At 42.4% G+C, this 27,155-nt stretch overlaps 1 pseudogene; it reads left to right on the plus strand.

Annotated features, from left to right (window-relative positions):
- Positions 1–1,554: 1,554 nt before the first annotated feature.
- LOC139533318 (retinal guanylyl cyclase 2-like) lies at positions 1,555–26,628 on the plus strand (annotated as a pseudogene).
- Positions 26,629–27,155: the final 527 nt, after the last annotated feature.

Here is a 27,155-nt window from a genome sequence, read left to right on the forward strand (position 1 = left end):
TGTGCAGTTGCAAACCATAGTCTGGCTTTTTTATGGCGGTTTTGGAGCAGTGGCTTCTTCCTTGCTGAGCGGCATTTCAGGTTATGTCGATATAGGACTCGTTTTACTGTGGATATAGATACTTTATACCTGTTTCCTCCAGCATCTTCACAAGGTCCTTTGCTGTTGTTCTGGGATTGATTTGCACTTTTCGCACCAAAGTATGTTCATCTCTAGGAGACAGAACGCGTCTCCTTCCTGAGCGGTATGACGGCTGCGTGGTCCCATGGTGTTTATACTGGCGTACTATTGTTTGTACAGATGAACTTGGTACCTTCAGGCGTTTGGAAATTGCTCCCAAGGATGAACCAGACTTGTGGAGGTCTACAATTTTTTCTCAGGTCTTGGCTGATTTCTTCTGATTTTCCCATGATGTCAAGCAAGGAGGCACTGAGTTTGACAGTAGGCCTTGAAATACATCCACAGGTACACCTCCAATTGACTAAAATTTTGTAAATTAGCCTATCAGAAGCTTCTGAAGCTATGACCAAATTTTCTGGAATTTTCCAATTTTCCAAGCTGGAATTTTCCCTCCTAGACCTGTTTAAAAGCACAGTCAACTTAGTGTATGTAAACTTCTGACCCACTGGAATTGTGATACAGTGAATTATAAGTGAAATAATCTGTCTGTAAACAATTGTTGGAAAAATTACTTGTCATGCACACAGTGGATGTCCTAACCGACATGCAAAAACTATAGTTTTTAACAAGAAATTTGTGGAGTGGTTGAAAAACGAGTTTTAACCTATTTAATCCCATCGGTCACAATAGTGACCGTAAAAAACGTTTTCAGTTATAAGGCTCTAAAAATGTTACTGAATGATCTATCAATGTATTTCCAGCAAATATTGAAATAATAAAGGGTCTCAATGAAAGATGTGCAGTGTCACATGTTTAGTGTGAATTGTCACATGACCAAAGCTGTTTACTTCCTGGTTGCACCATGAGAAGAGGATGACTGCATCAAAGCTCCCAAACAAAAGGTTAGTAAAGTATGTTAACATAAAGTTAGGACAAAGATTTTTGGTACACATCATCTTTAAGGTGTCTAGTATTGATACATTAATTTGCAATTACTCAACTTTGTTCAGTGTGGTCATAGAATGTGTAAACATGTTGACGGCAACAATAGTGACCGGCGGGATAACACAGTGCGTCTAGGTATACACATAGTTATACACATACATAGTTATTGTTTTACCTAACTTTCTACTCTGTTCTTTCTTTTAGTTTCACTTTGAGTCAAGTTCTGGATATGTTGGATCTAGGTGACTGCCCAGACAAGGCATGCAACATTGCAGTTATCCCTCAAAATGAGAAAGATGCTGTCCTGAGTGATTGTGATAGCGATGGGTCAGATATGGACTATGGACAGGCCATTTGCCAGCCAGGCTGTTGAATGCATATGCTGAACATATGCAAACAGATCATGACAGGAACAACGTTATCAGTGATGATGACCTACCCCTCATCCCCCCCATCCACAAACTCCCCCACCCCCCTCCATTGTTGATAATGAAGAGCCAAGGGCCTCTACCCACCAGAGGGTCCAGTCAGAAGAGCCAAGGGCCTCTACAAGCCATAGGGGTCAGCCAGAAGAGCCAAGGGAAAAGCTGCAGGTGGTCAAAAATAAAGATTGAGTGTTCAAACAATCGAAGAGGCCTGCCACTGATGTGATTCCAAAACACATAGTATACAGCCCAAATATGCAAAAGTTTGGCACGAAACCACTGAGCCACGGAAGGAGATCTTTACTGACTGCTACTGTTGAAGATCAGGCAAGATATGACAAAACTTCTCACTGGCCAATCAAGACGATGCACCAGTTCCAGAGAAGTCGTCATTGTGACAAACGTACTACCTATGCATGTGAGAAATGCAAAGCGCCACTGCACATTGAGTGCTTCAAGATATACCATGGACAGTAGAAAAGGAGATAAGATCGAATGAAAAAGGGCTGAAAAAGACAATAAAAGAAAAATAGAAAAGTCGATAAAGGGTGAGGAGAAGCAGTACAACGGACTCTAGGAAGAAAAGAAAAGTCGACGAAAAAGACAATCAAAATGACTGAAATGTTTTTGGAAAAGGTCAATTGATTCAAGACATACTGTATGACAGTAGGACTGACTGATCACAGTTCAAAATAGTGATGCACAAACTAATTTTGCTCTTGGTTCTGAAGCCTAACTCTACAATATACTGTATATATATATAAGCACTCATTGTGCAGTGGTGCTTTTTAAATATATATATATATATACATATAATTGTATTTTGTTCAGTGTAGGCCTCTACTTGAATGCATATTCTACAGGCTACCTCTATCCTAAATGTTACCTTTATGTTCAGTGGGAATGAATCACACGACTGCTATACAGTTGTTAGTGAATGTTGCACTAAAATGTCACAATGACAATGTTACAATGAATATTGCACTAAAGTACAAGTTCAAATGTTACAATAAAGTTATAATAATAATGTTTCAATACATGTTGCACTAAAGTAACAATGTTACAATAAATTAACAATGTTGAAATACGTTGATGGTTGTTGTTTTTTTGTCTTTGCTCTCAGTATTCATATCGGTGTTGTAAAAGGGTTTTTGATGTGTAAAATAGTCACACTAGAATGTGACGGGGCATTCTAGTGGCAATGCTGGGGACTGCTAGTGACAGAGTTTTAAATGTGTTAATAACTGTGTTGGGATATATAAGAACTTTGATAACTGCATAGGAGAAATATGTTAATTCAGTATACGTAACATTATCCCACCGGTCACAATTGTGACCGACCATAAAACACACTTTTTCACCTACTTTTCCATTAAAATTTCAAAAAATAATGATTGATTACTTCAAAGGGTTACTAATGGCACTTGATTTGGATATTTTCATGTCTGGGAAAAATTTGGGATTAAATGGGTTAATGACTCCAACATAAGTGTATGTAAACTTCCGACTTCAACTGTAAGTATTTTTTTAGGTATCTATACTTTACTATTTATATTTTTGACTACTTTTACTTCAATACATTCCTAAAGAAAATGATGTACTTTTTGCTCCATACATTTTCCCTGACAACCAAAAGTACTTGTTACATTTTTAATGCTTAGCAGGACAGGAAAGTGGTCCAATTCACACAATTATCAAGAGAACATCCATGGTTATCCCTACTGCCTCTGATCTGGAGGACTCACTAAACACAAATGCTTCATTTGTAAATGATGTATGCGTGTTGTAGTGTGCCCCTGGCTATCCGTAAATAGCATATTTTTTTAAACAAGAGAATTGTGCAGTCTTATTATAAGCAATTTGAAATGATTTATACTTTTGACACTTAAGTATATTTAAAACCAAATAGTTTTAGACTTACTCAAGTAACCTTAGTATTTTCTGGGGGACTTTCACTTTAACTTGAGTCATTTTCTATGAAGGTATCTTTACTTTTGACAGTTGGGTACTTTTCCCACCACTGCAAGGTAGGTCGGAGGTCAGAACGCTCGGATCAACCGAACTCCTTGGCCAGAGCGTCTAGTGTGCGCTGTGAATTTACGAAGGGACAATCTGACAACGCTCTGAATTTACAAATGCCCAGAGCGCACTCTGAGCACACTCTGGCACTCCAGATTGAATTTACGAACTACGAACACGTTCCAGGTCTCTTGTTTCTTAGGCGACGCATTAACCATATCCGGTTGTTTCGGGGTCCCAACAAGATCCTGGTCACCCTCAACGACATCACTTTCATCAAACTGTCGCTTACCAACAAGGTCAGCCAAGCAACTCGACTCCAACTCAAACCAAAAAGTATTGTGAAATGCTCTCATAAACAACATATAGGCTTATTTTACTGGGCGTCTATGACGATTCACTCACGGTTGGGAAATGATGAATACTGGTGGATCGTTCCACCGATTCAGTGCCTTTTTGTGAAGTGTATCTTGGTCGACAAACTTTTGATTTCACTTCATTTTAACATTCTGTCAAAGAGCATATGTTCAACTTCATAAACACATTTTCCCATCTCAACAGGTTAAATTAAATAATTACTATAGTAAGCGCCTATTAAGTGACAAATAAAATTACAGGGTTGACGATTTCATCTTAAATCAGCAATACAACCCCTTGTGACAGAGCGAATGGAAGCTTGTTGTGTGCAACAGGAAGTGGTAATTGAATGCAAGCAACAACAATATGTAATTGCTCAAACATTTCTAGGATGTCTGAGGGTTGACGTGTTATGCTCAACCAGCTCAGTTTTCTACCACAAAACACCAGAAAATGGCCAAAAATAGTAGAGCCAGCTCACCGGCTTTTGCGCTATGATTTGAATATTATATATTCAAATCTTCTTTTGGAAATCTATTTAAAAAGGACTTGTTTCACAATATAAAACCAGAAATCAGTTCACGTAACAGGGTTGACTTAAAAATGAGGAACAGACCTACATTTATCACTAACTACGTAAAACAATGATCTTCCAAAATGAGTTTGTCAAAGCAACAAAGTAACTATGGCTTTACAATGATGGTGAAACTTGGAGAAATTTTTGGATTAATTGGGTCTTCCTAGAAGTGACACAGGGTTGATGGATGGACATGTCAAAATGCAGAATCTTTGCACTTTAGCAAGCCTTCATTTACATTTTAAAAAATCTATAAATCAGATTTATTGAATTCTCCATGTGGTCTATGTAACAGTATAACTTTACGTCGTCCCCTCGCCCCGACACGGGCGCGAACCAGGGACCCTCTGCACACATCAACAACGGTCGCCCACGAAGCGTCGTTACCCATCGCTCCACAAAGGCCACGGCCCTTGCAGAGCAAGGGGAAACCCTACTTAAGTCTCAGAGCAAGTGACGTAACTGATTGAAATGCTAGTAGCGCGTACCCGCTAACTAGCTAGCCATTTCACATCCGTTACACTCACCCCCCTTTCAACCTCCTCCTTTTCCGCAGCAACCAGTGATCCGGGTCAACAGCATCAATGTAACAGTATAACTTTACGTCGTCCCCTCGCCCCGACACGGGCGCGAACCAGGGACCCTCTGCACACATCAACAACGGTCGCCCACGAAGCGTCGTTACCCATCGCTCCACAAAGGCCACGGCCCTTGCAGAGCAAGGGGAAACCCTACTTAAGTCTCAGAGCAAGTGACGTAACTGATTGAAATGCTAGTAGCGCGTACCCGCTAACTAGCTAGCCATTTCACATCCGTTACATCTATATTAAAGGGCACTTCATTTAATATAACAGGCTTTTAAAAATTCAATATTGGTGTACAATTTCTACTTAAAATATCAAATTGCATTCTTTTTGTGGAAAGACCCTGGTGTATTAGCAGTCATGATTGAACCTATTTCTGCTGTGCTCCAGAAGCTGAGTATAGACGACAGTAAGAGTAAGACCAGTGGAGTCTCTCTGAGGAGCCTGTCACAGCGCATGCTTCATGTCCCCTTCTCTGGACAATCACCTGCCACCTACAATAACTGCGTCCTCTATGAGGTAAGAAAGAGCAGAATGGTTGTTTGATTGTTAAAATGATTGATTGGATTTGTTATAATGAACTGCGTTAGTTAAAAACATGTTCGTGATGAACATCTGAGTGGGGAAATTCTTGACTCTTATGGCCCAATTTAATGTTGGTTTAGACTGGGCGTGGCTTATGAGACTACCTCATGGAACATTCAGGAGCATTAATACCAAAATCAAATTGTATTCGTCACATGCGCCGAATACAACAGGTGTAGACCTTACAGTGACATACGAGCCCCTAACCAACAATGCAGTTTAAAAAATACGTATAAGAATAAGAAATAAAAGTAACAAGTAATTAAAGAGCAGCAGTAAAATAACAATAGCGAGACTATATACAGGGGGGTACCGGTACAGAGTAAATGTGCGGGGGCACCTGTTGAGGTAATATGTACATGTAGGTAGAGTTATACATAAATGCATAAATGATACATAAATGATAACAGAGAGTAGCAGCGGTGGGGGGGGGGGGGGGGGGGTGCAAATAGTCTGTGTAGCCATTAGATTAGATGTTCAGGAGTCTTATGGCTTGGGGGTTGAAGCTGTTTAGAAGTCTCTTGGACCTAGACTTGGCACTCCGGAGAACAGTCTATGACGTGTTTGAACTGGTGGGTTTCCTTAAGATTTTTTTTAAATGAATGTTTATTCATATCCTTGGCTATAGTTTTCTAAGTATATTTTCACATCAAGTTGGTGATTAGTGATGTTTTCTGTCCTTGCTGTTGTTGGGGTTCGTTCCTTGTTCCTTGTCAATCATTGGCTCATTGGTGAAATTAGCATTCAGACAGTATCTTTAAGTAAATCAATCATTCATTTATTAATGCAGTTGCAGACAGAAGTTGACAACAGGAACATAGCACGCATGTTTCCGAGTAAGTTCTGCATAATAGAAAAGGGTCTGAGTTGTTTTATTATGCCTGCAGTCATATATCTTAGTGATGTCACTGCCTATGTCATTACCTTCTACTCATGAGACCAAACCCATGCCTACACAGCTATACAAAGAAGAGTTTCAGTGTTATCTAAAGGCTCAGCAGTAATTGTCCACTCCCCAAGTTGATTTATAGTGGAAGGTCTGACTAGTCTCATCTCTTTCACTCCCCTGCAGAGTTCTGTGTCTCTGCATCTCTTATCTTTGAGGCTCTTTCTCAGTCACACATCTCTCAGACCGTTTCTTTATAAGAGGCAGAGACTAGAAAATAACTGTGGAACAATATTAAACCTTATAATGCAAATACATATTGTTAATCTGTAGTCTAGGACCCTATACGTGTAAGGGGGAGGGGTCTTATAACCCTTCCCCTTCTATTAATACAACATAAGCATAATCAATTATTATAATACATCAAACATTTGGTACAGCCCTTATCATGACCCCAAGGTGAACCCAACACTGTACTCTAGTGCCAGTCTGTTTTGTGCTACCATGCCACTCCTTGTTAGTCATTGTTTGGCACAAACAGATCTGGGAACAGGCTAGCTGTACTTTACACTGTCATAAATGCTGTTGAAATATGACACCATAATACAATACCTACCTCTAATCTCTCCAGATGTCATGAGAACATTAACCTTTTTCTGGGTTTTTACCACAACTGTGGAGTGTTTGCCATCGTGACAGAGTTCTGCACCAGGGGAAGCATGGAAGACCTATTGCTCAACAATGATGTAAAACTGGACTGGATGTCATCACTACTGCTAGACCTTAAGATAGGAGGGAGGGAGGAAAAGAAGATGGGGGAGGGTGGACTGGATGTTCAAGTCATCTCTACTGCTGGACCTTATTAAGGTGAGGAGAGGTGGAGAGGGAGGGGGGATGGAGGCATTAGGAGGAAAGGAAGAAGTAAGAGGGGATGGAGGCAGGGCAAGAGATATGAAAGTGGCTCAGCCAAAAGGAAAGCGGGAGGAGCAGGAGTCTAAAGTGCAAAGGGGAAGGTGGGAGGGCACGCCTGGGTTCCATCCTAAGTACCAGTGTTCTCTATATTCTATGTTCTCTGAGTTCTATGCTCCATGTTCTCCCCCAGGGTATGAAGTACCCGCACCACAGGAACTTGTTTCATGGTCGTCTGAAGAGCAGGAACTGTGTGGTGGACGGACGTTTTGTCCTGAAGAGCACTGACTACAGATACAACGAGGCAGCAAGGTTCCCCTACCCAGAACCGCCTGCAGAGGGTGAGTAGGTCTGGAGAGGTGTAGAGAGTTTTACCTTGAGTGCCTTAAGTTCCATCTGGTCAGAGTGGACTGATTCTGTATTTTTAAAAGTTAATATACAGTAACTTGTAGTTTGTTTCTCTATGCATATGTGTGTGTGTGTGTCAGAGGAGGCTGGTGGGAGGGGCTATAGGAGGACGGGCTCATTGTAATCGCTGGAATGGAGTTAATGGAAAAGAGTCAATGTGGTTTCCATATGTTTGATAACATTACAATGAGCCCGTCCTCCTATAGCTCCTCCCACCATCCGCCACGTGTGTGTGCTAACTCTATGCTTGTGTGTGTCTGCGTGCATGCCCCTCCTAGACCTGTTGTGGATGGCCCCTCCCCGGTCTCTATGGCGGTCTCCATGGTGACATCTGCAGCTTCGCCATCATCATCCAGGAAGGGGTTATGAGGGGCCCGCCCTTCTGCATGCATGGGGCAGTCTGCTGCAGGTAAGAGACTACATTACGCAGAGTACACCTGTACAAGGAACAGGAAGTGGTCATAAGTGGGCCGACCTTCTGCATGCTGGAGCAGTCTGCTGCAGATAAAAGTACATTACCCAGAGTACCCCAGTACAGGTAACAGGAAGTGTTCCCCTGAAGAGGTGTACATTTTAGTTTTTGCCCTAATCCTACACACCTGATTGAAATATTCAACACATCATCAATCCTTTGGAACTTGGTCTGAGTGGAGTTAGGTGTGTGGCATTGAGACAAACATAAATGTGCACCCCTATAGGTCCCCAGGACCAGGATTAAGAAACAGTGCTCGAGAGTCATGTTGCTACTGTATTTTTCTTTAATATACAGGCTGTTGTCCTTTTGATCTTTACCCCCTGCCCCTCCAGAGTTGATCCAGAAGATCCGTAAGCCCCCTCCGCTGTGTCATCTAGTGATCTACCCTGACTACGCCCCATGGAGTGTATCCAGCTGATGAAACAGTGACGGAAGGAACAGCCAGACAGATGGCCATGCTTCGACGAGATCTTTGACTTGGGTATGTATGTGTACTTTATTAGATGTAGAGATGAATCAGAATCAAATGAACATGTTTTCAAGATAAGGCAACGATACAAGTTATACACTGAGCGAACTCAACATTGTTCTTTCCATGACATTGACTGACCAGGTGAATCCAGGTGAAAAGCTATGATCCCTTATTGATGTCTCTTGTTAAATCCACTTCAATCAGTGTACTGGATGAGACGGGTTAAAGGAGGATTTTTAAGCCTTGAGAGAATTGAGACATGGATTGTGTATGTGTGCCATTCAGAGGGTGAATCAAATCAATGTGGCCAAGTCAAAAGATTTAGGTGCTTTTGAACGGGGGATACCTTGTCAGTTGTCCAACTGAATGTATTCAACTGAAATGTGTCTTCCGCATTTAACCCAACACCTCTGAATCAGAGGTGCGGGGGGCTGCCGTAATCAACAGCCACGTCTTCGGCTGTCACGCCCTGACCGTAGAGAGCTTTTTATGTCTCTATTTTGGTTTGGTCAGGGTGTGATTTGGGTGGGCATTCTATGTTCTTTTTTCTATGTTTTTGTTTTTCTTTGTTTTGGCCGGGTATGGTTCTCAATCAGGGACAGCTGTCTATCGTTGTCTCTGATTGGGAACCATACTTAGGTAGTTTTTTCCCACATGGTTTTTGTAGGTAGTTAGGTTAGGTGTTTTGCACCTTACAGGACTGTTTCGGTTTCATTTATTCTCTTGTTATTTTGTTTAGTGTTCAGTGTAAATAAAAAACATGAACACTTACCACGCTGCGCTTTGGTCCGACTACTCTTCTTCAGACGACGAAAACCGTTACATCAGCACCCAGGGATCAGTGGGTTAACTGTCTTGCTCAGGGGCAGAACAACAGGTTTTTACTTTGTCAGCTCGGGGATTCGATCCAGCAACCTTCCAGTTACTGGCTCAATGCTCTAACCACTAGGCTACCTGCTGTATGTGCTAGGCGTACCGGTTTGTTTCAAAAACGACAACACTGCCGGATTTCCCATATGCAGTTTCCCATATGCATCAAGGATGGTCCACCACCCAAAGGACATCCAGCCAACTTGACACAACTGTGGGAAGCATTGGAGTCAACATGCCAGGGAAGCATTGAAGTCAACATGGGCCAGCTTCCCCGTGGAATGCTTTCGACACCTTGTAGTGTCATGCCCCAACGAATTGAGGCTGTTCCGAGGGGGGAAAAGGTGGTGTTCTTAATGTTTTGTATGATGAATGTACAGTGGCAAGAAAAAGTATGTGAATCCTTTGGAATTACTGGGATTTCTGCATAAATTTGTCATAAAATTTGATCTGATCTTCATCTAATTCACAACAATAGACAAACAGTGTGCTTAAACTAATAACACACAAATTATTGTATTTTTCTTGTCTATATTGAATATATCACTACACTACAGTGTAGGTTGGAAAAAGTATGTGAACCCCTAGACTAATGACTTCTCCAAAAGCTAATTGGAGTGAGAAGTCAGCTAACGTGGAGTCCAATCAATGAGATGAGATTGGAGATTACAGTTACAGCTGCCCTATAAACACTCACAACATTTGAGTTTGCTATTCACAAGATGCATTGCCTGATGTGAACCATGCCTCGAACAAAAGAGATCTCAGAAGACCCAAGATTAAGAATTGTTGACTTGCATAAAGCTGATAAGGGTTACAAAAGTATCTCTAAAAGCCTTGATGTTCATCAGTCCACGGTAAGACAAATTGTCTATAAAATGGAGAAAGTTCAGCGTGTTGCTACTCTCCCTAGGAGTAGCCGTCCTGCAAAGATGACTGCAAGAGCACAGCGCATAATGCTCAATGAGGTTAAGAAGAATCCTAGAGTGTCAGCTAAAGACTTACGTAAATCTCTGGAACATGCTAACATCTTTGTTGACGAGTTTACAATCCGTAAAACACTAAACAAGAATGGTGTTCATGGGAGGACACCACGGAAGAAGCCACTGCTTTCCGAAAAAACATTGCCGCACGTCTGAAGTTCGCAAAAGAGTACCTGGATGTTCCACAGCGCTACAGGGCAAAATATTATGTGGACAGATGAAACTAAGGTTGAGTCACAGCACAGCAACATCAACCTCATCCCAACTGTTAAGTATGGTGGAGGGAGCATCATAGTTTGGGGCTGCTTTACTGCCTCAGGGCCTGTACAGCTTGCCATCATCGGAAGAAGGAATTCCCAAGTTCATCAAGACATTTTGCAGGAGAATGTAAGGCTGACTGCTAATTGAAGCTCAACAGAAGTTTGGTGATGCAACAGGACAACAACCCAAAACACAGAAGTAAATCAGCAACAGAATGGCTTCAACAGAAGAAAATACGCCTTCTGGAGTGGCCCAGTCAGTCCTGACCTCAACCTGATTGAGATGCTGTGGCATGACCTCGAGAGTGGTTCACACCAGACATCCCAAGAATATTGCTGAACTGAAACAGTTTCGTAAAGAGGAATGGTTGGTCCAAAATTCCTCCTGTCCTCATTGTGCAGGTCTGATCCGCGACTACAGAAAACATTTGGTTGAGGTTATTGCTGCCAAAGGAGGGTCAACCAGTTATTAAATCCAAGGGTTCACAAACTTTTCCAAGCCTACACAGTGTGTTCAACAAAGACATGAAAATGTATACTTTTTATGTGTTATTAGTGTAAGCAGACTGTTTGTCTATTGTGTGACTTAGACGAAGAGCAGATCAAATGTTATGACCAATTTCTGCATAAATCCAGGTAATTCCAAAGGGTTCACATACTTTTTCTTTCCACTGTATATCCGTGGCTTGATATTGACCAATATGATTTAACCCTACTGGTATTTCCATGACATACGTTTATCAGGGTGAACTTCTTACCTTCAAGTCTGTCTCTGTTATTCACTCATAAACTTAGGGTCACTGACTGAACCTGTACTGTATTCCTTAAATGCTCTCATTCTCTCACTCTTTCCCTCACTCAGTCTCATCATTCACACACTATATACTCTTTCTGTCTCCAGTTTAAGAAAAATCAACAAGGGCAGGAAGACCAACATCATAGAATCTATGTTGCGGATGCTGGAGTAGTATTCCTTTAAACTGGAGGACAGAGGAGCTAGATATAGAGAAACAGAAGACCTGAGAAACTACTCACTCAGATGCTGCCTTCGTAAGCCATATAAAGACACCGGTACACACACATACACATACAAACACACCTGTAATGTCTCCCTCTCACTCCTAGGTCCGTGGCGGATGCCCTAAAGGTGGGTTGTAGGCGGTGGTACCAGGCAGTGATACAGCCCGACAGGATGCTCTCGATTGTGCATCTGTAAAAGTTTGAGTGATTTTGGTGACAAGAGAAATTTCTTCAGCCTCATGAGGTTGAAGAGGCGCTGTTACACTGCCTTCACCACACTGTCTGTGTGGGTGGACCATTTCAGTTTGTCCGTGATGTGAACGCAGAGGAACAAAACTTTCCACCTTCTCCGCTACTGTCCCGTGGATAGGAGGGTGCTCCCTCTGCTGTTGCCGAGGGAATTCATGTGTGTTATTACAGCTGTTTACATACTGTCACAAGCAAACACCCGGAGGCAGTCTTTATTGTCTCGGGTGATTTTTAACCAAGCACGTTTAAAATACATTTTTCCAAAATATCACCATGTATCCATGAGAGGAAACAACGTGCTGGACCATCTATATACAAACATCTGTGATGCATACAAAGCCATTCCCGCCCCCACTTCAGCCAATCAGATCAGGTCTCTCAGTTCCTATTCCCTGCCCACAAGCAGCAACTCAAGAGAGCCAACACAGAATATTGAGGCGCTGGACAGAAGAGGCAGACTCTAATACTGCGGGACCTTTTTGAGAATACTGATTGGAATTCAAAGCTGTTAGGTGCCAACCGAAGCCTCACACCCAGACAAGCTTAACACATTCTATGCTCGCTTCGAGGCAGACAATACTGAGTCATCCAGGAAGACTCTCGCTGCCTATCAATACACACACAAGTTACAGCCTTATTCTAATAGATTACATTTTAAAAATCCTCAGCAATCTACACACAATACCCCATAATGACAAAGCGAAGATAGTTTTTATAATGGTTGCAAATTTATTAAATTTATTAAAGATTAAAAACAGAAACACCTTATTTACATACGTATTCAGACCCTTTGCTATGAGACTCAAAATTGAGTTCAGGTGCATCCTGTTTCCAGAGATCATCCATGAGATGTTTCTACAGCCTGATTGGTGGAGTGCTGCAGAGATGGTTGTCCTTCTGGAACATTCTCCCATCTTCACAGAGGAACTGTAGAGCTCTGTCAGAGTGACCATCGGGTTCTTGGTCACCTCCCTGACCAAGGCCCTTCTCGCCTGATTGCTCAGTTTGGCCGGGCGGCCGGCTCTAGGAAGAGTTTGTGGTTCCAAACTGGGGATCTTCAATGCTGCAGAATTTTTTTGTTACCCTTCCCCAGATCAGTGCCTCGACACAATCATGTCTCTGAGCTCTACGGACAATTTCTTCAACCTCATGGAGATGCATACAGCCTATGTGCGCTGTCCATTTGGTCAGGGTAAACTCATTGGTAACTTTATGTATTTATAGTCCATTTGTGTGTCAGGAGAAAATGTGATCAAATTTGGTTTATATTCAACATTGGGCTGGCTAGGCTGCCAATACGTTTTCAATCAAAAATTATTAACTGGAATTAATCAATCAACATAGTGATGACCAATGTGAGTAAATATTTTACAAGGCCTATAGTTGCATAGAACTGCATGATGTAAACATAAAGCAAGCTCAGCCCTGTGAGTTCTATTGTCTACCAGTTGTTGTCTGGATAGAGGAAATCCCCTTCCTAATCTAGTATAAATATAATTCAAATGAACAAGTGTAAGGTTGATGCAGTTTGACAGGGTTTTCATCCGCCCAGGGCCAGGAGTTTTTTTTTTCTTCCGTTTTTAAAAACATTGGACTTGATTGGGAAAAACTGGTCCCATCATAACCCCTATGTCACGGTCGTCGTAGTGAAGAGACCAAGGCGCAGCGTGATTGGAATACATTCTCCTTTTAATAAACGAAGAACACTTTAAACCAACTAACAAAACGAACGTGACGCTATAAACAACTAGTGCTGACATGCAACTAAACATAGACAACTACCCACAAACCCAAAAAGGAAAATGGCAACCTAAATAGGATCCCCAATCAGAGACAACGATAAACAGCTGCCTCTGATTGGGAACCAATTCAGGCCACCATAGACCTACATGACCTAGACATACAAAATCCCCATAGATAAACAAAAACCCTAGACAAGACAAAAACACACATACCCACCCTCGTCACAACCTGACCTGACCAAAATAATACAGAAAACATAGAAAACTAAGGTCAGGGCGTGACACCTTATAAAAACGTTTTACAACTGATTAATCACTGTCATACCTTATAGGATCCAGAGTTTTCCTGGTTAGGTTAACAGATCATGAAAAACTCTGGGCCCCAGGGGGTAAAAATGGCCCCCCGCTCTGGGACCTATGGTGCCACCAGTCTGCTTGCAGTTGTCTGTTATGGTCAGGTATGTGGATGATCAGGGCTTTATTCAGGAACGTTTCTTGGGCTACTTGGATGTGTCACGTGGGCGAGATGCCAACTCTGTGTTTAACTTCACGGAGAAGCTTCTTCAAACCTACGATGGCGCAGCTGTAATTGAATGTATCTGCTATTTGTATTTCCAGCAAAGTCCCCTCCTGTTCCCTGATTTTAAGAGGTGATGACCAGTCCACTCTGCTACCATTGTCAACTCTGTCCTGACATGAACTGAAGCCATGTCGCATGTGCCCGCTCATCCACTTTCAAATTAAACCTAGCTAATTTCCAATTTATACGAAATTGTTTGACTGGAGACTAGCAAAACTGTACTTCAAATCTATGATACTCCCCCACTTAACATACTGCTTGACTAGTTGGGCCCAAGCTTGCTGTACAACATTAAAACCTATTCAGTCTGTCTACAAACAGGCTCTCAAAGTGCTTGATAGGAAGCCCAATAGCCATCATCACTATTACATCCTCAGAAAGCATGAGCTCCTGAGTTGGGCAAATCTTGTGCAATACACCGACGCATGACTTGTATTCAAGATCCTAAATGGCCTGGCTCCCCCTCCACTCAGTATTTTTGTTAAACAGAAAACCCAAACATATGGCAGCAGATCCACAAGGTCTGCCATGAGAGGTGACTGTATAGATCCCTTAAGGAAAAGCACCTTTAGTAAATCCGCTTTCTCTGTGAGAGCTTCCCATGTCTGGAATACACTGCCATCAGACACACATAACTGCACCACATATCACACTTTCACAAAATGCATGAAGACATGGTTAAAGGTCAATCAGATTTGTGAATATAATCCCTAGCTGTGTGTTGCCGCTTTCCATGGTGTCTGTTGTCTGTAGCTTGTGAGGTGTGGAAACACTTTGTTGCTTTTATGAATTTTGTCTTGTTGCTTTTTGTTCTATGTTGCTCTGTCTGTATGCTACGTCTTGCTTGTCCTATGTTGCTCTGTCTTTATGCTATGTCTTGCTTGTCCTATGTTGCTCTGCGTGTGCTCACTGCTCAATGATTGTCTATATTGTAATTGTTTTTAATAACCTGCCCAGGGACTGCGGTTGAAAATTAGCCGGCTGGCTAAAACCGGCACTTTTACTGAAACGTTGATTAATGTGCACTGTCCCTGTAAAAATAAAATAAACTCAATGAACTCAAACATTGAATGTTTCCTCTCCAAGCCCTGTGTACCCCTATCATTTTCTCTCATTACTCTATGTAGAGTCAATCACATACACAATCACATTATTACACATCAATGATTTTGCTCCGTGCTTGGTCTAACTGTGTTGTGTTATTGTTTTTTTTGTCTTCCCAGACATTCTGTCCTGCACTGAAGTCAAGCCTCTGAACACCTCAACTCATGCCTCACACACTCATTCAATCACTGCTGTGATAAACACTGTAAGGAACCCTCTTATTCCCATTCCCCATAATATTGTACTATAAATGTCTTTTATTAAATGCTTTAGGTTAAAATAGTTACTCTTTTGACGATTTTTGAAACACACTGACATCTCCGTGCGTTCAGCACTTATACCGTGGGTCTCCCATCATCAATTTTTCAAGTCACCAGCATCCACTGATATATATATATATATATATATATATATATATATATATATATATATATATATATACATACTGTATATATACACGTACACCCACAAGTCAAAAGTTTGGACACACCTACTCATTCAAGGGTCAAAATATATTTTCTATTTGAGATTCTTCAAATAGCCACCCTTTGCTTTGATGACAGCTCAAATAAGCAAAGAGAAATGACAGTCCATCAATACTTTAAGACATGAAGGTCAGTCAATCTGGAGAATATTACGAATTTTGAACGTTTCTTCAAGTGCAGTCGCAAAAACCATGAAGCGTCATGATGAAACTGGCTCTCATGAGGACCGCCATAGGAAAGGAAGATAGAGTTACCTCTGCTGCAGGGGATTTCATTGGAGTTAACTGCACCTCAGAAATTGCAGCCCAAATAAATGCTTCACACAGTTCAATTAACAGACACATCTCAACATCAACTGTTCAGAGGAGACTGCGTGAATCAGGCCTTCATGTTCGAATTTCTGCAATGAAATCACTACTAAAGACACCAATAATAATAATAAGAGACTTGCTTGGGCCAAGAAACACAAGCAATGGACATTAGACCGGTGGATATCTGTCCTTTTGAGTCCAAATTTGTGTCTTTGTGACGCGAAGTAGGTGAACGGAGGATCTCCGCATGTGTGCTTCCCACCGTGAAGCATGGAGGAGGAGATGTGGTGGTGTGGGGGTACTTTGTTGGTGACACTGTCTGTGATTTTATTTAGAATTCAAGGCACACTTAACCAGCATGGCTACCACAGCATTCTTCAGCGATACACCATCTCATCTAGTTTGCGCTTAGTGGGACTATCATGTGTTTTTCAACAGGACAATGACCCAAAACACACTTCCATGCTTTGTAAGGGCTATTTGACCAAGAAGAAGAGTGATGGACGGCTGCATCAGATAACCTGGCCTCCACTATCACCTGACCTCAACCTAATTGAGATGGTTTGGGAAGAGTGGGACCGCAGAGTGAAGGAAAAGCAGCCAACTAGTGCTCAGTGTATGTGGGAACGTGTTTTAAGACTGTTGGAAAAGCATTCCAGGTGAAGCTGGTTTAGAGAATGCCAAGAGTGTTCAAAGCTGTCATCAAGGCAAAGGGTGGCTACTTTCTAAAATTTAGATTTGATTTATTATTTCATAATAAATTAGATTTATTATTTCATAGTTTTCATGTCTTCACTATTATTCTATAATGTAGAACATAGTAAAAATCAAGAAAAACCTCAATGCTGTGGGCACCTTCAAGATGAGACACATGCTTGATGTCCCTGTACGCATTAGCATAGGACTACATTCAGGTGAGAGAGTGGGGGGACATACCTTACCTCACCTATCTGTGTCTATCGAATAGGTCCGTTTGTAGCAGGGGTAGTAGAACTGACTATGCCCAGATACCGTTTATTCGGTAACCGTCTCTCGTATGGAGTCTACTGGGATGCGTAAATTACATATGCATGTATAATAGATATGTGACGTTGCTTAAAAGTGAGGGACTTGTCGTGGGTACGTGGTTGACTGAGCCAGGAAGCTTCTTTATAAAGTGTGTATAAATTAGAGTTTTGAGTGTCATGCCGCCTGTATTTGCAGCGTCCAGAATCCCACATCCATAACAGCACAGTTAAAATCCTCCTGGATCTCAAGGCAGGTTACAAGGTGCAACTGAGGCAGGACAGGCCTCAAGGTAAAAGTCACAGGTAGGACCGACTACTTGGTACCACCATCATGTTACATACAGTAAGTTCAAGAATACTTCAAACTCCCTACAACACCCTAAAACTTCATAGAACTGTCTAGAACTCTCTAGAACTCACCTAGATCTCCCTACTAAACTCTTTCTCTCTCGTCTTTCCCTGCCCTCTGTCTCTCTGTCCTCTCCCCCTCTCCTCTTCACAGGGAAAAGGAGGAACAGAGGAGACCTACTGGCTTATAGGGAAGGGCAACTTTGAGAAACCTCTCCCCGTCCCTCCCGAATTCAAGAAAGGGTAAGGAACGCCCTCCTCCCTTCCCTCTCCTGTCTCTCCTCTAATGTCTGTGTGTCTTTCCTTGTTGATCCTGCCTCTGTGTACGGTTCGTTTTCCACAGGCAAATGGCTCACGGCCTGCAGATGGAGGAGATGGCGAGATAGAAGATGAAAAAAGCTGCTCAATTGCAACAGCTTGCAAAGAAAAATAACTGCATTTACATAAGGTAATGTTATGCATGAAAAATGTATAACATTACTTGTTTGGCTATGTTTTTACTTACTGTAGTTTAGGACTTGGGGCTAGTTGTGATCCTTATGAAATGTTTTGTTTGGCGTCACACCACTGCCATTTATATTAATTTGTTGGTCACTGATGACTCGGTTCTTCTACTTTACAAGTTTGAGGCCGTAATTCGGTCAAAGGTACGTTGTTGACAATGCGCCTTTGATTGAATCTCAGCCTAAGTTTCACTTGTAAACTTAGTGTTATGATACTGTATGTGTAGATTTGATTCTAAGTTAGTATGAAAGGTATGGAAGCACTATTGCAAATTTGATGGAGCAAACCAGAAGAAAATAAAACTTACAAAATGTCCAGACACATACTGATGTTAACCTTTCTGGTTATAACCTTTTTCGTCAAGACAGATCTTCCAAAGGTGGGAGTGGCAATCTTTACCAAGGATCACCTTCAGTGCTCTGTTGTCTCCACCAAGTCTGTCCCCAAACAATTTGATTTGCTGGTTTTAAGTATTAAACTTTCAAATAGCTCTTTGTTGACTGTTGCTGGGTGCTATCGTCCTCCATCAGCACCGGCCTGTACCCTACCTTCCCTAAGCTCTCTCCTGGCCCCTTACACTAAGTCTGAATTTGTTCTGCTAGGTGACCTAAACTGGGACATGCTTAAACCCCCTTACCAAGTCCTAAAGCAATGGGACTCCATAAATCTTTCTCAGATTATTACCAATCCCACAAGGTATGACTCCAAACACCCAGAAAAGGCTACTCTTCCTGATGTTATCCTCGCAAATAATCCTGATAAGGTATCATTCTGGTGTTTTCTGTAATGACTTTAGTGATCACTGTTTTACAGCCTGTGTTTGTAATGGCTGCTTAGTGAAACGACCTGTCCTGATTTGTCATAGACGCTTGCTAAAAAAAAAAGTATGAGCACGCCTTCCTTCATGAACTGGCCTCTGTAAAATGGTATAGAATCAGCTTGATCCCCTTTGTTGAAGACGCTTGGACATTCTTTTTGATATTTTCAGTGGTACACCCCCCTCATTAAAAAAAAGAGAATTAATAACAGGTTCAGCCCCTGGTTCGACTGTGATCTTGCAGAGTTACTCCACCTCAAGAATTGCATTTGGTCAAAGGCTCGGCGTGCGCATGCTCAGGCTCGGCTCGCGCATGCTCAGGCTCGGCGTGCACATGCTCAGGCTCGGCTCGCGCATGCTCAGGCTCGGCGTGCACATGCTCAGGCTCGGCGCGCGCATGCTCCGGCTTACTGTCTCTCGTTCAGGCAAATGAGAAATAAGTGCACTCAGGCTATCCGGAAGGCCAAAGTTAGTTACTTTAAGGAGCAATTCTCTCTCTGTGGATCTATCCCCAAGAAGTTCTAGAAAACAGTCAAAGACCTGGAGAATAAACCCTCCTCACAGCTGCTCATGTACCTTAATGTTGATGATTTGTTTGTTACTGACAAGAAGCACATGGCTGAGCTCTTCAATCACCGCTTCATTAAGTCAGGATTCCTATTTGACTCAGCTATGCCTCCTTGCCCATCCAACATTTCCTCATCTCCCACCCCTTCTAATGCTACTATCCCCGATGCTTCTCCCTCTTTTTTCCCCCTGCCCCGCTACAAAGTTTCAGGCAGTCACTGAGTCCAAGGTGCTAAAGAAGCTCCTTAAACTTTACCCCCCAAAAAACATGAGTCAGATGGTTTAGACCCTTTAAGGTTGCTGCCCCTATCAATCGCCAAGCCCATCTCCAACCTTTTTAACCTCTCTCTCCTTTCTGGGGAGGTTCCCATTGCTTGGAAGGCAGACCTGGTTCGTCCTTTATTTAAAGGGGGAGATCAAGCTGATCCTAACAGTTATAGGCCCAGTTCTATTTTGCCCTGTTTATCAAAAGTGTGAAAAACTTGTAAAATAATCAACTGACTGACTTTCTTGGTGTCTATAGTATTCTCTCTGGTATGCAGTCAGGTTTCCGCTCAGGTTATGGATGTGTCACTGCGACCTTGAATGTCCTCAATGATGTCACCATTGCCGTTGATTCTAAGCAATGTTGTGCTGCTATTTTTATTGACTTGGCCAAAGCTTTTGATATGGTAGACATTCCATTCTTGTGGGCCGGCTAAGGAGAATTGGTGTCTCCTGAGGGGTCTTTGGGCTGGTTTGCTAACTACCTCAGAGTGCCGTGTATAAAGTCAGAAACTGCTGTCTCAGCCACTGCCTGTTGCCAAGGGAGTACCCCAAGGCTCAATCCTAGGCCCCACGCTCCTCTCAATTTACATCAACAACAAAGCTCAGGCAGTAGGAAACTCTCTCATCCATTTATATACAGATGATAGTCTTATACTCAGCTGGCCCCTCCCCTGATTTTGTGTTAAATGCTCTACAACAAAGCCTTCTTAGTGTCCAACAAGGTTTCTCTACCTTAACCTTGTTCTGAACACCTCCAAAACAAAGGTCATGTGGTTTGTTAAGAAGAATGCCCCTCTCCCCACAGGTGTGATTACTACCTCTGAGGGTTTAGAGCTTGAGGTAGTCACTAGGGATGCACGATATATTGGTGAACATATCGGAATCGGACGATATTAGCTAAAAATGGCAACATCGGTATTGGCTGATGTCTAGTTTAACGCCGATGTTAAAAACCGATGTCAAAGCTACCGTGCATACCTATATAACGTAGGTACATGACCTAATGACGCCACGTAAAATGTTGCGCTACACGTGCAACACAGCATTCATAACCTAGCCCACACAATGTCTGCTGTGTGGATTTCAGTGAGACAACTCAAAGGCGAAATCTATTAAAGCCAAGATAATGGAATTCATTGCCCTTGACAATCAACCGTTCTCTGTCGTGGGTGATGTTGGCTTCGTCGACTGGTCGAGCACTCGTACACACTACCACGTGCACTATTTTTCAGATGTTGCCCTACCGGAATTACACTGTAAATGCGTCACTGCTATTAGCTTCATGACATACATACTGTGGAACGCCATTTGGGTCTTTGCGCGTCAAAAAAGATACAGTAGCACTGTCAAAGCTGTACAAAAAAGTATGCAAACAAGCAAACCCTGGACACGAACGATGTGTTTACAATACCGCGTTGGTGATAAAGCATAATTTGCTCGACCGGAACTTCTGGGGTAGCTAGCTTTAGCTTGGTACCAAGCTAACGCCAATACAACCAGCCTGAAAACAATGACCAGTAGAAACTGCAGTCATTTTCATTATTCTTAGCAATGATATAGAAATCCTTGTGAGTAAGTATTAGCTAGGTAGCCACTTATTGTTTGCCTATTGAAATTGAACTTCAGTTCATGAAAATAAATAGCTAGCCAGCTACTTAACCCTGTTGCCCAAAGCTAACGTTATAAGCAGCCAGCTAGCTTCATCTGACTAGTGAGGTTCGATCAGACCGGGTTGTGTTGTGAAGCTAGCCACAATAAGGATTAGGCCCAATAGTGGAATTTGCTGTTTGCCTTCAAAATAAAAGTATGTCATTGAGTGATGCAAATGAATACAAATAGTAGAATCATGCCATACTTTTAATTTGAAGGCTAACCGTAAAGTCCAGTATTGTGGCTAGCTTCATATAGATGGATCCGACCACCATTAATCAAATAAGAACTGTCTTATAAATTAGGGTTATTTTAGATGATGACACCTAGCTATATTTTTAGCTAGCTAACTATAGCTACTGAAACAGAATGTCGTTTTGCTATGTTTTTGGGGAAGAGCATTGTTTGCATCCATGAGCTAGCTAGCTTTTTTTATGACCAGCACTGTAGGTGCGCGAGACAACGTTACCAGCATCATAGCATACGTATCGATGAATCGTAGTGACATATGAAACACGAGTGATAGTGTAATCAATGTGTTAAAAAAAGTATGAACGCGTTAAATTATTATGTGACGTGCTGTCATATTCAGGCCCTGATTGGTCAACAAACTTATTTGAAACGTCAAATAGTGTTATTTGACACGCAAAGACCCAAACGGTGTTCCATAAAAATCCTGGTTCAGAATGAAACGACTAAACAAATGAACAACGAAACAGCACAGCAATAAGTGAAAGAGAGGATTTGATGATGTTTTACTGGTAATGGGGACACAAGTAAATGCCAACAAAATAACTTTTTGGTCAGTGTGGTGTGTGTGTGTGTAACCTTTTATTTAACTAGGCAAGTCAGTTAAGAACAAAATGACGACCTACCAAAAGACCTCGGGATGTTGTCATCCCGAGTCACATTTGATTTATTTTCCAAGCTATAGCAAACAATATTTGACATAGAACAGGTTTTTAAAGGACAAAAGAGTTAGATCTGCTTCGTGTTCATTTTTGCCATGGAAAAAATATTGCGATACTGGTATCGTCCAGGCCCTAATATGAAGCACGCACTATAGGTTCTTATAGCATTTTATATCAGCTGCCAATAATGCTCCCTACTGTATGTGTGGAATCCTACATATGTTGTTTGTACTGTACAGTCGTGGCCAAAAGTTTTGAGAATGACCCCCAAAATTTTTTCACAAAGTCTGCTGCCTCAGTGCCTTTAGATATTTTTGTCAGATGTTACTATGGAATACTGAAGTATAATTACAAGCATTTCATAAGTGTCAAAGGCTTTTATTGACAATTACATGAAGTTGATGCAAGAGTCAATATTTGCAGTGTTGAACCTTCTTTTTCAAGACCTCTGCAATCCGCCCTGGCATGCTGTCAATTAACTTCTGGGCCACATCCTGACTGATGGCAGCCCATTCTTGCATAATCAATGTTTGGAGTTTGTCAGAATTTGTGGGTTTTTGTTTGTCCACCCGCCTCTTGAGGATTGACCACAAGTTCTCAATGGGATTAAGGTCTGGGGAGTTTCCTGGCCATGGACCCAAAATATCGGTGTTTTGTTTCCCGAGCCACTTAGTTATCACTTTTGCCTTATAGCAAGGTGCTCCATCAGGCTGGAAAAGGCATTGTTCGTCACCAAACTGTTCCTGGATGGTTGGGAGAAGTTGCTCTCGGAGGATGTGTTGGTACCATTCTCCCTTGGCTGAGAAGCAACCCCACACATGAATGGTCTCAGGATGCTTTACTGTTGGCATGACACAGGACTGATGGTAGCGCTCACCTTGTCTTCTCCGGACAAGCTTTTTTCCGGATGCCCCAAACAATCGGAAAGGGGATTTACCCCAGTCCTCAGCAGTCCAATCCATGTACCTTTTGCAGAATATCAGTCTGTCCCTGATGTTTTTCCTGGAGAGAAGAGGCTTCTTTGCTGCCCTTCTTGACACCAGGCCATCCTCAAAGTCTTCGCCTCACTGTGCGTGCAGATGCACTCACACCTGCCTGCTGCCATTCCTGAGCAAGCTCTGTACTGGTGGTGCCCCGATCCCGCAGCTGAATCAACTTTAGGAGACGGTCCTGGCGCTTGCTGGACTTTCTTGGGCGCCCTGAAGCCTTCTTCACAACAATTGAACCGCTCTCCTTGAAGTTCTTGATGATCCAATAAATGGTTGATTTAGGTGCTATCTTACTGGCAGCAATATCCTTGCCTGTGAAGCCCTTTTTGTGAAAAGCAATGATGACGGCACGTGTTTCCTTGCAGGTAACCATGGTTGACAGAGGAAGAACAATGATTCCAAGCACCATCCTCCTTTTGAAGCTTCCAGTCTGTTATTCAAACTCAATCAGCATGACAGAGTGATCTCCAGCCTTGTCCTCGTCAACACTCACACCTGTGTTAACGAGAGAATCACTGACATGATGTCAGCTTGTCCTTTTGTGGCAGGCCTGAAATGCAGTGGAAAGGTTTTTTGGGGGATTCAGTTCATTTGCATGGCAAAGGGGGACTTTGCAGTTAATTGCAATTCATCTGATCACTCTTCATTACATTCTGGAGTATATGCAAATTGCCATCATACAAACTGAGGCAGCAGACTTTGGGAAAATTAATATTTGTGTCATTCTCAAAACTTTTGGCCACGACTGTACACCAGTACCATGTCAGTGTGCGGGTGTACAGGCTAGTTGAGGTAATCTGTACATGTAGGTGGGGGTGAAGTGACTATGCATAGGTAACAAACAAACAGCGAATAGCAGCAGTGTAGGGGGGGATGTCAATTGTCTAGGGGAGATTTTTATGAATTGTTCAGCAGTCTAATGGCTTGGGGGTAGAAGCTGTTGAGGAGCCTTTAGGTCCTAGACTTGGCGTTCTGGTTCCGCTTGCTGTGCGGTAGCAGAGAAAAGTCTATAACCTGGGTGACTGGAGTCTCTGACAATTTTATGGGCTTTCCTTTGACACCACCTATTATATAGGTCCTGGATGGCAGGAAGCTTGGCCCCAGTGATGTACTGGGCCATTCGTACTACCCTCTGAAGCGCCTTACGGTCAGATGCCGAGCAGTTGCCATAACAGGCGGTGATGCAACCGGTCAGGATGCTCTCGATGGTGCAGCTGTAGAACCTTTTGAGAAAATGGGGGGCCATGCCAAATATTTTCCGTCTCCTGAGGGGGAAAAGGTTTTGTCGTGCCCTCTTCAAGACTGTCTTGGTATGTTTGGACCATGATAGTTTGTTGGTGATGTGGACACCAAGGAACTTGAAACTCTCGAACTGCTCCACTACAGCCCCGTCGATGAGAATGGGGGCCTGTTCGGCCCGCCTTTCACTGTAGTTCACGATCAGCTCCTTTGTCTTGCTGCCAATACCATGTCTCTTCAGCAGAGTTGATTCTCCCTGGTAGTTCGTTGATTAATTGTCATGGATTGACCATTGTGTCCACTCCCCTGGTTGGGGAAGGATGAAGACAGGGATGGAAATTAAGCTACCCCACTAGCCCGAGGCTAGTAGAAAATTGTCTTTTCAAATATCGCAGGGCACAGATTTAGGACCCGGACTTGTAAAACTTGTGGTCTATAAGTCCGACTGAGCAGTGCCCAAAATCCTTAACTTCTTACCGTCCCACCTGCCCAACATCCGGAGAAATTGCAGAGCGCGAATTTCAAATTACAGAAATATAAATATTTAACATTCATGAAAATACAAGTATTATACATCAAAATAAAGCTTAACTTCTTGTTAATCCAGCCTCTGTGTCAGATTTCAAAAAGGCTTTACGGCGAAAGCACACCATGCGATTATCTGAGGACAGCGCCCTGCATACAAAAACATGAAAAACATTTTTCAACCAGGCAGGTGCGACACAAAAGTCAGAAATAGCAATATAATAAATGCCTTACCTTTGAAGATCTTCTTCTGTTGGCACTCCAAAAGGTCCCAGTTACATCACAAATGGTCCTTTTGTTCGATAAAGTCCTTTATATCGATAAAAACTAAGGTTTGGTGGTGCGCTTCATTCAATAATCCACCGGTTTCCCTCCTTCAAAATGCATACAAAATGAATCCCAAACGCTACCAATAAACTTATCCAAACAAGTCAAACAATGTTTATAATCAAACCTCAGGTACCCTAATACGTAAATAAACGATACAATTTAAGACGGAGAATAGTATGTTCATTACCGGAGATAAATAACAAAGAACGCGCCTTCACCCACATGCATGGAAACACTACAGCCAAAATGGGAGCCACTGAGAAAAACTACAACTTCTAGCTCATTTTTCCAAAAACCAGCCTGATACTCTTTCTAAAGACTGTTGACATCTAGTGGAAGCCCTAGGAACTGCAATCTGGGAGGACTTCGCCTCATAATAAACATGAAAGCCATCGGAAACAGTGGGAGGCTGAAAATTATTATTATTTTGGATGGTTTGTCCTCTGGGTTTCGCCTGCCATATCAGTTCTGTTATACTCAGACATCATTTTAACAGTTTTTAGAAACGTTAGAGTGTTTTCTATCCAAATCTACCAATCTACATATCCTAGCTTCTGGGCCTGAGTAACAGGCAGTTTACTTTGGGCACGCTTTTCATCCGGACGTGAAAATAATACTGCCCCCTACCCAAGAGAGGTTAAGTTCCATCCCTGAATGAAAACCAGCAGCAGTGTTGCTGCCAGTCAGACCTCCAGGCTTAGATTTGAATAGCCCCTAGTAGAGCCATGTATTTCTAGAGTTATTTAGAAGTTGTAGAATGTTGAATCTTGTTCTAATTCTAGACATTCAGTTGCATAGCATTATTTATTATTTCAGGTCCTTCTACAAAACGTTCCAAGATGATGGAGCAGCAAACTAAAAGCACTCTTACTAGACTCTGTTCTTGTGTTGGGAACATTTATGTAAAACTCTTCTCTTGTCTTTCAGGTCTGCCCAGGAGATCAACAAGGACTTCAAGCGGCTCCTCCAGAAGGCCGTGAAGAAGATCTCCACAGTGGCTCAGATCACTATGGTGGACGATGACAACGTCATGATGCACCAAGACCGACCTTTGACCCTAGCCAGAAAGACGGGCATTATGCAAAGGCTTATTTTGACTCCATTTTGAACCAATGGAACTTGGGTTTGACCAATGAGGGCCACCAATTGACTACTTAAAAAAAAAAAAAAGATTCTGTGTCCGTTTTGAGCCACATATCCTCACTATTTCTCCATGGTCAACTTTGAAAGGGGAACAGCAGAGAGGGTCTAGTGACCAGCTTGTGTATGCAAGGTTTTGGTGACTCTTCAAAAAGGGCAAGTGTCTAGTCCTGGAACTGTCTTGGGCGTGGGGCAAAGTTGTGTGCTGTGCAGAGGTTACTGCAGCTTGTTTTAAATAAGAAGCACCTTGCAGGATGGTAGGATGATGAGTCACATTAGCCAGGGACTATTAATAGGACTCAGTAGGACCGTATTACTCAGAAAACCACGGATTGGATCTTTCAGGAGATGAACACTTAATTCAAAGCCTCATCCTCCCGCTCCCTTCTTTCTTCTCCTACTTCCCCCCTCATCCTCTCATTGTGCCCTAATGAAAGTCTGACACGATTGGACACAGGGAACATGACAAACTTTCAAAGGAAGCACACTTTGTCC

This window comes from Salvelinus alpinus, chromosome 11, assembly GCF_045679555.1.
Source record: "Salvelinus alpinus chromosome 11, SLU_Salpinus.1, whole genome shotgun sequence".
Taxonomy (NCBI): domain Eukaryota; kingdom Metazoa; phylum Chordata; class Actinopteri; order Salmoniformes; family Salmonidae; genus Salvelinus; species Salvelinus alpinus.